We start from the raw sequence: 14,185 nt of genomic DNA on the forward strand, positions 1-14,185 counted from the left end.
AACAACAAAAACCAATTCTATGGGAAAGGATAATCTTTTCAGTAAATGACATTGCAATGATCAGTTACTCGTATGTAAGAAAGATACACCTCCCTCATCACCTCACTCCATATATAAAAATTTAACTCGAAACTTACCTCAAGCTTAAATTTAAAAGTCAAAACTATGAAACTCCAAGAGAAAAATAAAAGCAAAAATTTAGTAATCTGGCTTAAACAAGATTTCTTAAATAGAATTTAAAAAACCAAACTTTTTAAAAATTGACAAACTGCACATGAAAATAGAAAAGGTAGGGAATTCCCTGGTGGTCCAGAGGCTAGGACCTAGCACTTTCACTGCCGGGGGTCTGGGTTCAGTCCCTGTTTGGGGTTTGAGCCTATGAATCCACAGGCTCCCAATCCTCATTCAATAAAGCAACTGGAATGTACTATGTATACTGTAATGCAATCATGATACCATGATTCAAATCCCAGTGGACAACATGGTTGACTTGCAGTAAGTCATTTAATCTATATGAGATAAAAGTTTCCTTATTCATTAAACTGGGGTAAACTGGCAGAAAGACAGTGTTGAAGACTAGGGGTGGTATAACCAGCAATTCTAAATGCATGTGAGGCCAGTAAGAACAGAAACCTCCTGAGAAGCAAAGGGCCAAAATTTACACTTGAACTTGATTTTTTAGAAGTACCACAGACTGAGAAAGTGGGAACTCATGAGCCTTTTTATCCTTTGGCTTTTAAGCAGAAGATATCAGAAACGTTCCCACAGGGTAGAAAATCAGTCACAAGGACTTCCACTTTTGTTCCTTCAATGAGGTTTCCTTCCATTACTGGGAACAGGATTCAACAAGAACTACATAAAGGGAAAATTAGCTATTTCAGACTGATATAGAACAAGTTAATTTCACTCTACTGATGTGTTGTTGCCATAGTAATCCATCTCAATAAGAGAAATCCCAGGAGTAGGTATTTTGCATATGTAAAATTCTCAGCTGAGAATTTATACTTAATGGCATTATGAATGCCTATAAATCAAAAGCCAAAGTCACTCAAGGAACCACAATACAGTGGGACCCAAAAGCTTCATTAGGGATTTGCTGGGTAACTACCATGTGCCAAAAACATGCACAAGGTCATATGCTTACCATTTAACCTTCACAACTGCCCCTATCAGGCATCAGCTAGTTGTTTTAGAGAGGAGATTATTATTCCTGTCTTAGAGATGAGAAAATTGACATTCTGAAACAAAATTTAGTAATTTGCCCTATTTTTTTTTCATTTATTTCTGTTAGTTGGAGGCTAATTACTTTACAATATTGTAGTGGTTTTTGCCATACATTGACAGGAATCAGCCACGGATTTACATGTGTTCCCCATCCTGAACCCCCCTCCCACCTCCCTCCCCTGCCCTTTTTTTAAATAATATTTATTTTTATTTATCTGACGGCACCAGGTCTTAGTTGCAGCATGTGGGATCTAGTTCCCTGACCAGGGATTGAACCCCGGGGCCCCTGCATTGGGAGCGTGGAACCTCAGCCACTGGACCACTAGGGAAGTCCCTAATTTGTCCTTTAGTATGGGACATTAATTTGGCAAAGATTCAAATTGAGAGCTTCTGATTCCATGTCCTCACCATTACTTAAAGCATATTACCACTATATAAAAGCCCAGCTTTCAGTTACTGAAGCTAGCACAACTCCTAGAACATAGTAGGCTTAAGAAATTTTGTTTTTCTTCTAAAGTAGACAAGAAGCAGATATGATGATCTAAGACGGGCAGGAAACTTTTTACCTCCATCTATCAGAGGGGGAAACGAAAGTTTGTATATAAAGTGATAAATCAAGTTTTTGAATCCTGAATCTGTAGTCATTTCTTTGAATTAGCATTTCCTTAATATTCATCACGATGATGATAGTGAAGAAGAAAAAAGCACACAGAATTACAAGGCCAAGTGTTTTCCCTTCTTTGAATGGTCTACGCATATTTAATAAGAACTGATGAAGGCTAAGCACAGTGCTCGGCACTGGGAGGCATCAGTGAATAAAATAAACAAGACACAGCTCCTACCCAAAGAGAAGTTTCATCTAGTGGAAAGATCCTGAAAACTAAACAGATAATTAAAGTATAGTGCAGATGCAGAAATAGGACAGTACAGGGTTCCACAGGAGCACAGACATGACAAATTAAACCCAGAGGGGGTAGAAGTAGGACTCCAAGTCATCCAGTTAAACGGAATTTCAAATAAACAATGAACACACTTTTAAGAATAAGTATGGCCCAAATACTGTCTTGTATTTTTATTTGCTCTATCTGGCAATCCTAGGTGGGGATCATGTTTTAAAAGGTGTCAGAGGAAATGATACCTAAGATGGAAACTGAATTATTACTTATCTCCAACAAATCTGGACCCTGAAAATGTATATTAGTTGCTGGGCCATGGAGACACCAGCGCAGCAAGGATCTGAAACCCCTGACAACAGCCGGGGAGGAACTGAGGGCCCTTCCAAGAGCCACTTAAGTGAGTCATCCTGGAAGCAGATGTTCCAGCTGCAACCTAGCCCTCAGATGCGGACAGCCCTGGCCTAGGGCTTGATTACAAGAGACCCTGAGGCAGAATTACCCAGCTAAGTCACTCCTGGCCCTCAGAAATTCTGTGGGATAATAAATGTTTGTTGTTATCTGTAAGGCTTCCCCAAGTGGGCTCAGACAGCAGAGAATCTGCCTGCAATATGGGAGACCCAGGTTCAATCCCTGAGTTGGGAAGATCCCCTAGAGAAGGGAATTGCTACCCACTCCAGTCTTCTTGTCTGGGAAAATCCCATGGACAGAGGCGCCTGGCAGGCTACAGTCCATGGGGTCACGGAGTCAGACACAACTGAGTGACTAACACACAACAAAGGCTTCAGGGTAGTTTGCTATGCAGCAAGGGAAATGCTGTGACCACCAGAGGAGTTCCGTACCCTGTCAGGATGGGCCCACACTAGTACCCCGTGGCGCTCATCCGTGGCTGAGGGCGTCACAATTAGCCTGGGGGGCCTCAGCGAGAATGCGGTGGTGGGTCCAGAGGGGCCATAGCTGAGCCAGTCAGTTCCGCCTGCCTCCAGTAGATCTGCATGGGGCTATTTCCACAGCCTCCATGGGATAACAAAGCTTATTCATGACAGCCTATCCTTTCTAAAACAAAATAATTTTAAAAGATCTTTCAAAAATTACAAAGTAAAAAATATTTTCCTGAGATCAGCTTAACTGCTTTAGGGAATTGTGTGAAAACAGAAACAAGCAAAGAGTAAAAGCTAGGAAAACTCCAAACTTGGTTCTCAGCTTGATTTCAATGTATGTTAAGAACTGACATTGCTCTGCCAACCAAGAAAATAGTTTGCTCCTGGGTGAGTTGTTTTGACTCCCCCACCCAGAGAGGAATTTCTGAAACTTAAAGATAACATGCAACTGAAAAGTTGTGAACTGTGGTTAATCAACTAATCAAGAATTTCAAAGAGTACTTTGCTGAAGTAATTTGAGTGTTATGAATTTTATGATTTTTTTCATAAATGATTTTATTCCAATAGATTAAGTTTAAGTGATTGAATCTAATATGAAGAGAAAAATATTTCCTCCCTTTTCTAAAAATACAGGATAAATTGCAAGGGAGTGGGTATAACTGTAGAACTAAACGCAGCTGCAGAGAGATGTTAGAAGTTTGTTTGTTTTTTTTTAACCACAGCCCCCAGACTCAATCCCCTTAGCTTTTATAATAAGGTTTTCTATCCAAACCATCTCAGAGTTCAGATGCTATTATGACACATTATTCCCCAGGCCAGTTCAACTGAGCTCAGTGTGACTTAATGTTGAAATCCTTTAAAGTTGGAATCCTTTCAAGTCTGTGTTCCAGATACATCAGATGTTACCTCTCTCTTTATGGTTGGCAAAACAGTCACAATTATCTTAACAAGATCCCAAATTTAAATTGCAAAGAAAGTAAGATAAGGACTTTGCCTTAAAAACCTTACCTCTACCAAGTGTAAAATAAATAGCCAGTGGGAATTTGCCATATGACTCAGGGAACTCAGACTGGGGCTCTGTAACCACCTGTGGGGTGGGAGGGAGTGGGAAGTCAAAGGGCGGTCAAAGAGGAAAGGGACACATGTATACCTATGGCTGGCTCATGCTGACCTACGGCAGAGGCCAATGCAGTATTATGAAGCAATTTTCCTTCAATTAAAAACAAGTAAGTTTGGGCAGGGTGGGGGGGAGGGGAGTTTATCTCTTCAGGCTAGTACAATTCACTCATCTAAATAACACCTCATTGAACCCATGTTTTCTAAACTTCTATGCAAATTAATATTAAGTAGGCTTTTAAAATTTATTTTATTGAAGTCAGTTGTTTTACAATATTATATTAGTTTCAGGTATAATAAGTCTATTTTTAAAATATCCAATTCAATTAAAAATTACCTTGGGATACCAATCCAAGACAGAATACAGCAATCAAATCAAACCTAGAATATCTTTGAATTCAAGTATCTGATATTATAGAATAAAGCAAGTTATTTAGAAACTTTTATACAGAATTAAGTAGCAGTTTTGTATGTTTGATTTGATCAATTATATAAAATTGAAACACACATTAAACAAAGCACTGACGTTTCAGGCCTTAGCCTTATGCATTTTCCTTGGAGCCACTCTTAACACAAATGGTTAAGATTTTCCAACGACTATATCCAATGCTTCTCAACAAGTGGGGTGGTTCATTGTGAGGAATAACAATCTGGAACCAAAAACCAAGGAAAGCTTTAAAAAATGGCAGCAAATAATCAACAATTTCGAGAGGATTAGCTGTTTTTTTTCTAATACAGTACACTGTGAAATTCTGTGATCCAAAGTATTACAGAGTGGAGAGAAAAAACATTCAACACAAAACTCTTCATTATCTTCTAGGATAACAGATGCTGGTCACAGTTTCACTGCTGCTGATCTCTCAGCCTCCAGCTTTCTTTCCTCATATTTAGACTTTCTTTTATTTCCTCCTCTTAAAGCATTAGTTTTCCTTAATTCTCTTTGTTCAAAAGCAGTCAGTATACATTGTAAAATTTATTTCACTGATACATCTTAATTAACATTACAATAACATTATTTTTTCTTTTAATGGGAATTTGAATAGATTCTCCCAAAATTAGAACTATCAAAAAAAAAAAAAATCACTAAAATGCATAATAGCTTCTGTGATTTCACAATTTTACCTTTCTCTCTCTCTTCTCTGGAAAGTTCCACTTTAAAAAATTCTACTCATAACAATTTTCTGTTACTCATCCCAAATACCATTTTTAAACTAAAGATCCAAAATTGGAGGGGAAAGGACAACTGGAAAGCCCAACAAAACCTGAAAAGAAAAAACTTGACAATGGAATTTTATCTTTGTTTCATCCATTCAATAAATAGATATTAAGTCCCTATGAGTCACTTCCTAGAACTGCACTGGATACAAGCCCTATTTTGTCTCAAAAGCCTGCCATTACAATATAATTTTAAAGTACCAAGGAGGCTAAAAAGATTATACATATATATGTATATAATTTACACATTTTATATATATATATATCAATGTATCAACTGGATTTTTTTGTACATTTTTTGATTATTTTGTGCTTTCCACCTTGTTCTAAAGACTCAGCAAATAGGAAAAAGGGAATGAACTGCAGAATTAGGAATAAAGGTATTAGTGGATAAAACAAAATCAAGATGATAACATTTCAAAGTTATCACAACTCTAAAAGTAATACTAAAGTGTAGTGCTTTAAAAATATTATTTTGAATCTAGCAATGTTCCAGGTTAAATCGCCAACTTATCAACTTACTCATCTGTTTTTGACAAAAAAATCATTCTACTGAAGAAGTTTCATATGAGAAAACTGTAGAAGTTACAAGGAAAATCAAATTCAAATACAAAAATACCCTTGACAGACTCAAACCAAATCTCATTAGATGTCATACTATAGGACACGTTAATACTTGAGCCATATTTAACACTTCAAGTATGAAGTGTATAGCATTTTTAAGATTCACATCCATGACCTTGGCTCTGGTTATACCCCCCGCCTTTTTTAAATTGAAATTGATTTACAGTATTGCATTAGTTTCAGGTGTACAGCCTGTAGTTTAGTTTTTTTAAAGATAATATTCCATTATATGTTATTATAAGATACTGGGTATCATTCCTTGTGTATGTGTGCTCAGTCGTGTCCGACTCTTTGCGATCCCATGGACTGTAACCTGCCAGGCTCCTCTGTCCCTGGGATTTTCCAGGCAAGAATACTGGAATGGGTTGTCATTTCCCACTCCAATAATTCCTTGTGCTATATAGTAAATCCTTGTTGCATCTCTATTTTATGTACAGTACTTTGTGTCTGTTAATCCTATGCTCCTAATTCCCCCTCCTTCTCCCGCTATCTTTGGTAACCATAAGTTTGTTTTCTATGTCTGTGAGCCTGCTTCTGTTTTGTATATAAACTCATTTGTATTATTTTTCAGATTCTACATATAAGTGATACCATTAAGTTTTGTCTTTGTCTAACTTACTTCACTAAGCACAATATTCTCTAGATCCATGCTGCTGCAAACAGCAATATTTCATTCTTTTTTCTGACTAATATTTCACTGTGTGTGTCTTTGAATGGGTGTGTGTATACGTATATGTATATGTATACACACACCCATTCAAGATAATACTCCATTATATGTTATTATACAATATTGGGTATAATTCCCCATACATATACATGTATATATACACACACCACATCTTCTTAAGCTAATTATCTGTTGATGGGCACTTGGGTTGTTCCCATGTCTTGGCTATTGTAAACAGTGCTTCTAGGAACACTGGGGTGCATGTATCTTTTCAAACTATAGAGTTTTCATTTTCTCCAGATGTACACCCAGGAGTAGGATCGCGGGATCATGTGGTAGCTCTATTTTTAGTTTTTAAAGGAAACTCCATCCTATTTTTGATAGTGGCCACACAAACTTATATTCATACCAACAATGTAGAAGGGTTCCCTTTTTTCCCCACCACCTCCAGCATTATTATTTGTAGGCTTTTTGATGATAGCCATTCTAACCAGTATGAGGTGACACTTCATTATGGTTCTGATTTGCATTTCTCTAATAATATGCAATGTTGAGCATTTTTCACATGCCTGTTGGCCATCTGTGTCTTCTTTGGAGAAATGTCTACTTAGGTCTTCTCGTTTTTTGATTGAGTTATTTGGGCTATATCTTTTTATGTACAAATACTACTAAAATATTTGTTGTATACCAGTTCTCTGGAATAAAGCTAAAATGTATCTGATAGAGAATTGCATACTACAACATTGTTTCACCATAATTTACAACCAAAAATAAGGAAAAGATTCATCACTTCATTAATCATCAGGGAAATGCAAATTGAAACCACAGCATATTATCACTACACATCCACTGGACCAAGTATAAGGAAAAAGATGAAAAATATCAAGTATTGGCAAGGATATGAGCTACAGGGAATCTTCATATACCACTGGTGGAAGTATAAACTGGTATTATCACTTTGAAAAAGTCATTCTAGAAGTATCTACTAAAGCTGAGTGTCTGTCTACATCAACCAAACAATTACAATCCTAAGAATATGCCCCACAGCAAACCAGCAAAGGACATGAACTAGAAAGTCTGTGACGATACTAATACCCCAAACTGAAAACTACCCCAAATGCCCAACTGCATTAGAATAAATAAGTAAATAATAGTTTGGTTACCTAATGAAATATTACATAGCAATGAGAAAGGCTCAATGACAACAACATTCAGTATGAACACACAAACAGGCTGAGCAAGAAAAGTCAGAAAGAATAAATGTCTTATGATTTCATATGTAAAGCACCAAAACAGACAAAAATAGCCTATCCTGTCAGAGGTCAAGATAGCACTTAGCCTTCAAAGGGAGCATCAAGCATGCTTCTGGGGTGCTGGCATTTTGCTTCTAGTTTCAAGTGCTGGTTTGTGAAGTTTCACTGAGCTGGGACTTCCCTGGAGGTCCAGGGTTAAAAACCCACATTGCAATGCAGGGAACGTGGGTTCGATTCTTGGTCTGGGAACTAAGATTCCACATGCCACAGAGCAACTAAGCCTGCACAAGACAACAACTGAGCCAGTACACTTCTGAACCCACAGGCCACAACGAGAGAGTCCCTGCACAGCAGTTAAAGATCCCTCATGTCACAGCCAAGACCCAAGGCAGCCAATAAATGTTAAAAAATTTCACTGGGCTGTACACCTGTATTTCTACTTCTCTCTATATATTTCAACTAAAACTTGAAATATATATACACATATGTAAATAGATGACATGAATATCTTCATTAGAAAAGTAAATACCTATTATGGATGTATTACTAAATGCAGAAAAGAATATATAGAACCAATCAATCATTAGCCCATCTTATAATTGGATATATTTCCTCATATTTTTCTGTACATGTCATATAGTGTGTTGTTGTTCAGTCACTAAGTAGTGTCCGACTCTTTGTGACCCCATGGACTACATCGCACCAGGCTTCCCTGTACCTTCACTGTCTCCCGGAGTTTGCTCAAACTCATGTCCACTGAGTCTGTGATGTTATTTAACCATCTCATCTACGGCCACTCCCTGCTCCTCTTGCCCTTAATCCTTCCCAGCATCAGGGTCTTTTCCAGTAAGTCGGCTCTGCATCAGGAAGCCAAGTATTGGAGCTTCAGTCATATAGTTAAGAACACATAATACATGCAATTTTACTTAAATGTGAGAGGTTAAATTATATCAAAACATCCCTACATAAAATAATTATGTGTATTAAGCATTTTCTATCCTGAAAATGTTTTGCTTCATAGGCAAAATCTGATGACAAAATTAGCTATCATATGCAAACATACATAACTTACTTTAAAGATCACCTAGTAATGATATACTTATGTGTGTGAGCTACTTTTTGTTATTTATAAATAATGCTATGATAAATATCTCTATCTTTCTCTATATTAATGGCTAGTCAAAATTTACATCCTTAGGACAGATACTTTGTTGAGTCGCTCAGTCCTGTCTTACTCTTCATGACCCCATGGACTGCAGCATGCCAGGCTGGATACGTAGGAGAGATACTTAAGAGACAGAATTATAAGAGCCAATGTTTTTGCATTAAAATTAGCAAAAGATAAAATATTGCTATAACATGAGGACAGAGGTTTGAATAAGCAACAGGATGGCGTGGGGGGCAATAAAATGGACAGCCTACGCTCCTTTCTTCACTAATCTTTTCTTTTAGAACTGCTCCTTATAGAGCCCCTTCAGTTCAGTTCAGTCGTTCAGTCGTGTCCGACTCTTTACGACCCCATGAATCGAAGCACGCCAGGCCTCCCTGTCCATCACAAATTCCCACTGTTTACTCAAACTCATGTCCATTGAGTCAGTGATGCCATCCAGCCATCTCATCCTCTGTCGTCCCCTTCTCCTCCTGCCCTCAATCCCTCCAAACATCAGGGTCTTTTCCAATGAGTCAACTCTTCACATCAGGTGGCCAAAGTACTGGAGTTTCAGCTTCAGCATCAGTCCTTCCAATGAACATCCAAGACTGATCTCCTTTAGGATGGACTGGTTGGATCTCCTTGCAGTCCAAGGGACTCTCAAGAGTCTTCTCCAACAACATAGTTCAAAAGCATCAATTTTTCGGCACTCAGCTTTCTTCACAGTCCAACTCTCACATCCATACATGACCACTGGAAAAACCATAGCCTTGACTAGACGGACCTTTGTTGGCAAAGTAATGTCTCTGCTTTTCAATATGCTGTCTAGGTTGGTCATAACTTTCCTTCCAAGGAGTAAGCGTCTTTTAATTTCATGGCTGCAATCACCATCTGCAGTAATTATGGAGCCCCAAAAAATAAAGTCTGACACTGTTTCCACTGTTTCTCCATCTATTTGCCATGAAGTGATGGGACTGGATGCCATGCTCTTAGTTTTCTGAATGTTGAGCTCTAAGCCAACTTGTTCACTTTCCTCTTTCACTTTCATCAAAGGCTTTTTAGTTCCTCTTCACTTTCTGCCATAAGGGTGGTGCCATCTGCATATCTGAGGTTATTGATATTTCTCCCAGCAATCTTGATTCCAGCTTGTGCTTCATCCAGCCCAGCGTTTCTCATGATGTACTCTGCACATAAGTTAAATAAGCAGGGTGCCAATATACAGCCTTGACGTACTCCTTTTCCTATTTGGAACCAGTCTGTTGTTCCATGGCCAGTTCTACCTGTTGATTCCTGACCTGCATATAGGTTTCTCAAGAGGCAGGTCGGGTGGTCTGGTATTCCCATCTCTTTCAGAATTTTCCACAGTTTATTGTGATCCACACAGTCAAAGGCTTTGGCATAGTCAATAAAGCAAAGGTAGATTTTTTTCTGGAACTCCCTTGCTTTTTTGATGATCCAGCGGATATTGGCAATTTGATTTCTGGTTCCTCTGCCTTTTCTAAAACCAGCTTGAACATCTGGAAGTTCACGAAAGAATGAAGTTCCAGAAAGAATGAAGGGATGGAGTCAAAGCAAAAACAATACCCAGATGTGGATGTGACTGGTGATAGAAGCAAGGTCTGGTGCTGTAAAGAGCAATATTGCATGGGAACCTGGAACGTTAGGTCCATGAATCAAGGCAAATTGGAAGTAGTCAAACAGGAGATGGCAAGAGTGAATGTCGACATTCTAGGACTCAGCGAACTAAAATGGACTAGAATGGGCGAATTTAACTCAGATGACCATTATATCTACTACTGTGGGCAGGAATCCCTTAGAAGAAATGAAGTAGCCATCATGGTCAACAAAAGAGTCTGAAATGCAGTACTTGGATGCAATCTCAAAAACGACAGTATGATCTCTGTTCATTTCCAAGGCAAACCATTCAATATCACAGTAATTCAAGCCTATGCCCCAACCAGTAACGCTGAAGAAGTTGAAGCTGAATGGTTCTATGAAGATCTACAAGACCTTTTAGAACTAACACCCAAAAAAGATGTCCTTTTCATTATAGTGGACTGGAATGCAAAAGTAGGAAGTCAAGAAATACCTGGAGTAACAGGCAAATTTGGCCTTGGAGTATGCAATGAAGCAGGGCAAACGCTAAGAGAGTTTTGCCAAGAGAACGCACTGGTCATAGCAAACACCCTCTTCCAACAACACAAGAGAAGACTCTACACATGGACATCACCAGATGGTCAACATCGAAATCAGACTGATTATATTCTTTGCAGCCAAAGATGGAGAAGCTCTATACAGTCAGCAAAAACAAGACCAGGAGCTGACTGTGGCTCAGATCATTAACTTCTTATGGCCAAATTCAGACTGAAATTGAAGAAAGTAGGAGAAACCACTAACCTAAATCATATCCCTTATGACTATACAGTGGAAGTGAGAACAAATTTAAGGGACTAGATCTGATAGACAGAGAGCCTGATGAACTATGGATGGAGGTTCGTGACATTGTACAGGAGACAGGGATCAAGACCACCCCCATGGAAAAGAAATGCAAAAGGCAAAATGGTTGTCTGAGGGGGCCTTACAAATAGCTGTGAAAAGAAGAGAAGCAAAAAGCAAAGGAGAAAAGGAAAGATAGTCCCATTTGAATGCAGAGTTCCAAAGAATAGCAAGGAGAGATAAGAAAGCCTTCCTCAGGGATCAGTGCAAAGAAATAGAGGAAAACAACAGAATGGGAAAGACTAGAGATCTCTTCAAGAAAATTAGAGATACCAAGGGAATATTTCATGCAAAGATGGGCTCAATAAAGGACAGAAATGGTATGGACCTAATAGAAGCAGATGATATTAAGAAGAGGTGGCAAGAATACACAGAAGAACAGTAAAAAAAAAAGATCTTCATGACCCAGATAATCATGATGGTGTGATCACTCACCTAGAGCCAGACATCCTGGAATGTGAAGTCAGGTGGGCCTTAGTAAGCATCCCTACAAACAAAGCTAGTGGAGGTGATGGAATTCCAGTTGAGCTAGTTCAAATCCTGAAAGATGATGCTGTGAAAGTGTTGCACTCAATATGCCAGCAAATTTGACAAACTCAGCAGTGGCCACAGGACTGGAAAAGGTCAGTTTTCATTCCAATCCCAAAGAAAGGCAATCCCAAAGAATGCTCAAACTACCACACAATTGCACTTATCTCACACGCTAGTAAGGTAATGCTCAAAATTCTCCAAGCCAGGCTTTAGCAACCTGGACTTATCTTTCCATTAATTGGATCTCTGATTTCTTTCATCACAATTTGATAGTTTTTGAGTTTCGACATACAGATCTTATACATAAGAGTTGGATATATCCTTAAGTATTTCCTTTTTGGTGCTAATGTAAAACGGCTTTGTATTTTTAGTTTTAAACACCAATTATTCATTGCTGGTATATAAGAAAGTAGTTGACTTTTATACACTAGCCTCGTATCTTTTAACCTTGCTATAGTCATGCATTACTTTCAGTTTTTTAAATGGTATTTTAAATTTCAATTTCCAGTTTTTCTTTGCTAGTATATAGACATTGTTGGTTTTTATACTTTTTTGTAACCTGCTGCCTCGTGAAACTTATTTTTAGTAACTCTTACAGATTCTTTAGGATTTTCCACACATACTATCATGTGATCTGTAAATAAAATTAGTTTAACTTTTCCTTTCCAATTTTTATTTCTTTTTCTTTGTTAATGTCACTGATTAGGACTTCTAGTTCAGTGTTGAGTAGAAATGGTGAGAACAGAAAGTCTTGCCTTGTTCCTGCTCTTAGGATGAAATTATGAAGTCTTTTTTTTTTTTTTTTTTTTAGTCTTTTATTATGTTAGCCAGGCTTCCCAGGTGGCTGAGTGGTGAAGAATCCACCTGCCACTACAGAAGATGTGAATTCCACTGCTGGCTTGGGAAGGTCCACAGGAGAAGGAAATGGCAACCCATACCAGTGTCCTTACCTGGGAAGTCCCATGGGCAGTGGAGTCTGGCTAGCTATAGTCTACAGGGTCACAAAAGAGTCAGACCCGACTCAACGACTAAACAACAACAACATGATGTTAGCTGTAGAGTTTTTATAGCTGCCCTGCATCTGGTTGAGTAGATTTCCCTTCTAAGTTTTCTGAGAGCTTTGATAATGGGTGGTTGTTGGATTTTGTGAAACATCTTTTTCTGCACCTATTGCAGTGACTACATGGTGGGATATTTTTAGCCTTGAATTTGGTGAATTACATTGACTTTTACTGTCACAAAAACTTTGAATTCTCTACAGATACACCACCTAATTTTGAGGGAAGCTCATGAATTATCTATTTGGAGAATATTAGAGCCTGTTTTGTACTATTTTTAATCCCTAATAATCTAGAGATGATGCTGGTTCTTGTGTAGCAGCAGGGAACCAGCTGAGGTTAGAGTACATACATTTATAGAGAACCAGTTATTCAAGTTTTATGACATTTTTTGAAAAGATTTTCACAGCCTGGGAACAGAAATAAAAGAAAGCAAACTTGCGGGCAAGGCAGTAAGAACAGAAGGAATTCTGAGTTTTCCCAAAAGTGTTGTTGGAATGGCTCCTTGTAGGGACCATATGAATGCATGTCTGCCACTAAGGGAACGTGAGAACTTCATTTTCTTGATGAGCAAAACTTTAAAAGGAACTGGAAAGGTGAAAGGGTCAGGGACTGGTGTTACAGATTATTTCAGTGCTCAAAATGTTAAAGGTAGAGTAGCTTGTATATTTTGGAATTATATGGTTAATGAAAAGTGGCAAACATCTGCCACTATTTTTTTTTTAATTTCACAAGTTTAAGTACTCATATCTAGTAAGCTTTTGTTTTATTTTGTATTACTTTGCACAGTAGGTACAAGCAACATTTGGTTGCTATTTCCATAAAAATTCTTTGGCAGGCTTCTAAATCTGAGGTCACATTAGGGTAACTTTGGCTTCTTTTGCTGTGTGGGGCTTAGTGAGAGATTATATTTTAATAAACACAGTGAATGGTTCTGGCTTTGCCTTTTGAATCTGAGTCTGGTTTCAGGATATTTAAAAATATCTTACTGGTCTGACAATAGACAACTAACCCATTCTACAAGTAGTTTTATTGACCTGTTCAGTTCAGCAGCTTGCTTTTCCCGTAGGACCA

At 38.1% G+C, this 14,185-nt stretch overlaps 1 protein-coding gene across 2 annotated transcripts in view; it reads right to left on the reverse strand.

Moving 5' to 3' along the window:
• The window catches only part of TFDP2 (transcription factor Dp-2), a 192,385-nt gene that overhangs the window by 107,772 nt on the left and 70,428 nt on the right, over nucleotides 1-14,185 (reverse strand). The window lies entirely within an intron of this gene.

Source organism: Cervus elaphus, chromosome 19 (genome assembly GCF_910594005.1).
Source record: "Cervus elaphus chromosome 19, mCerEla1.1, whole genome shotgun sequence".
Lineage (NCBI taxonomy): Eukaryota > Metazoa > Chordata > Mammalia > Artiodactyla > Cervidae > Cervus > Cervus elaphus.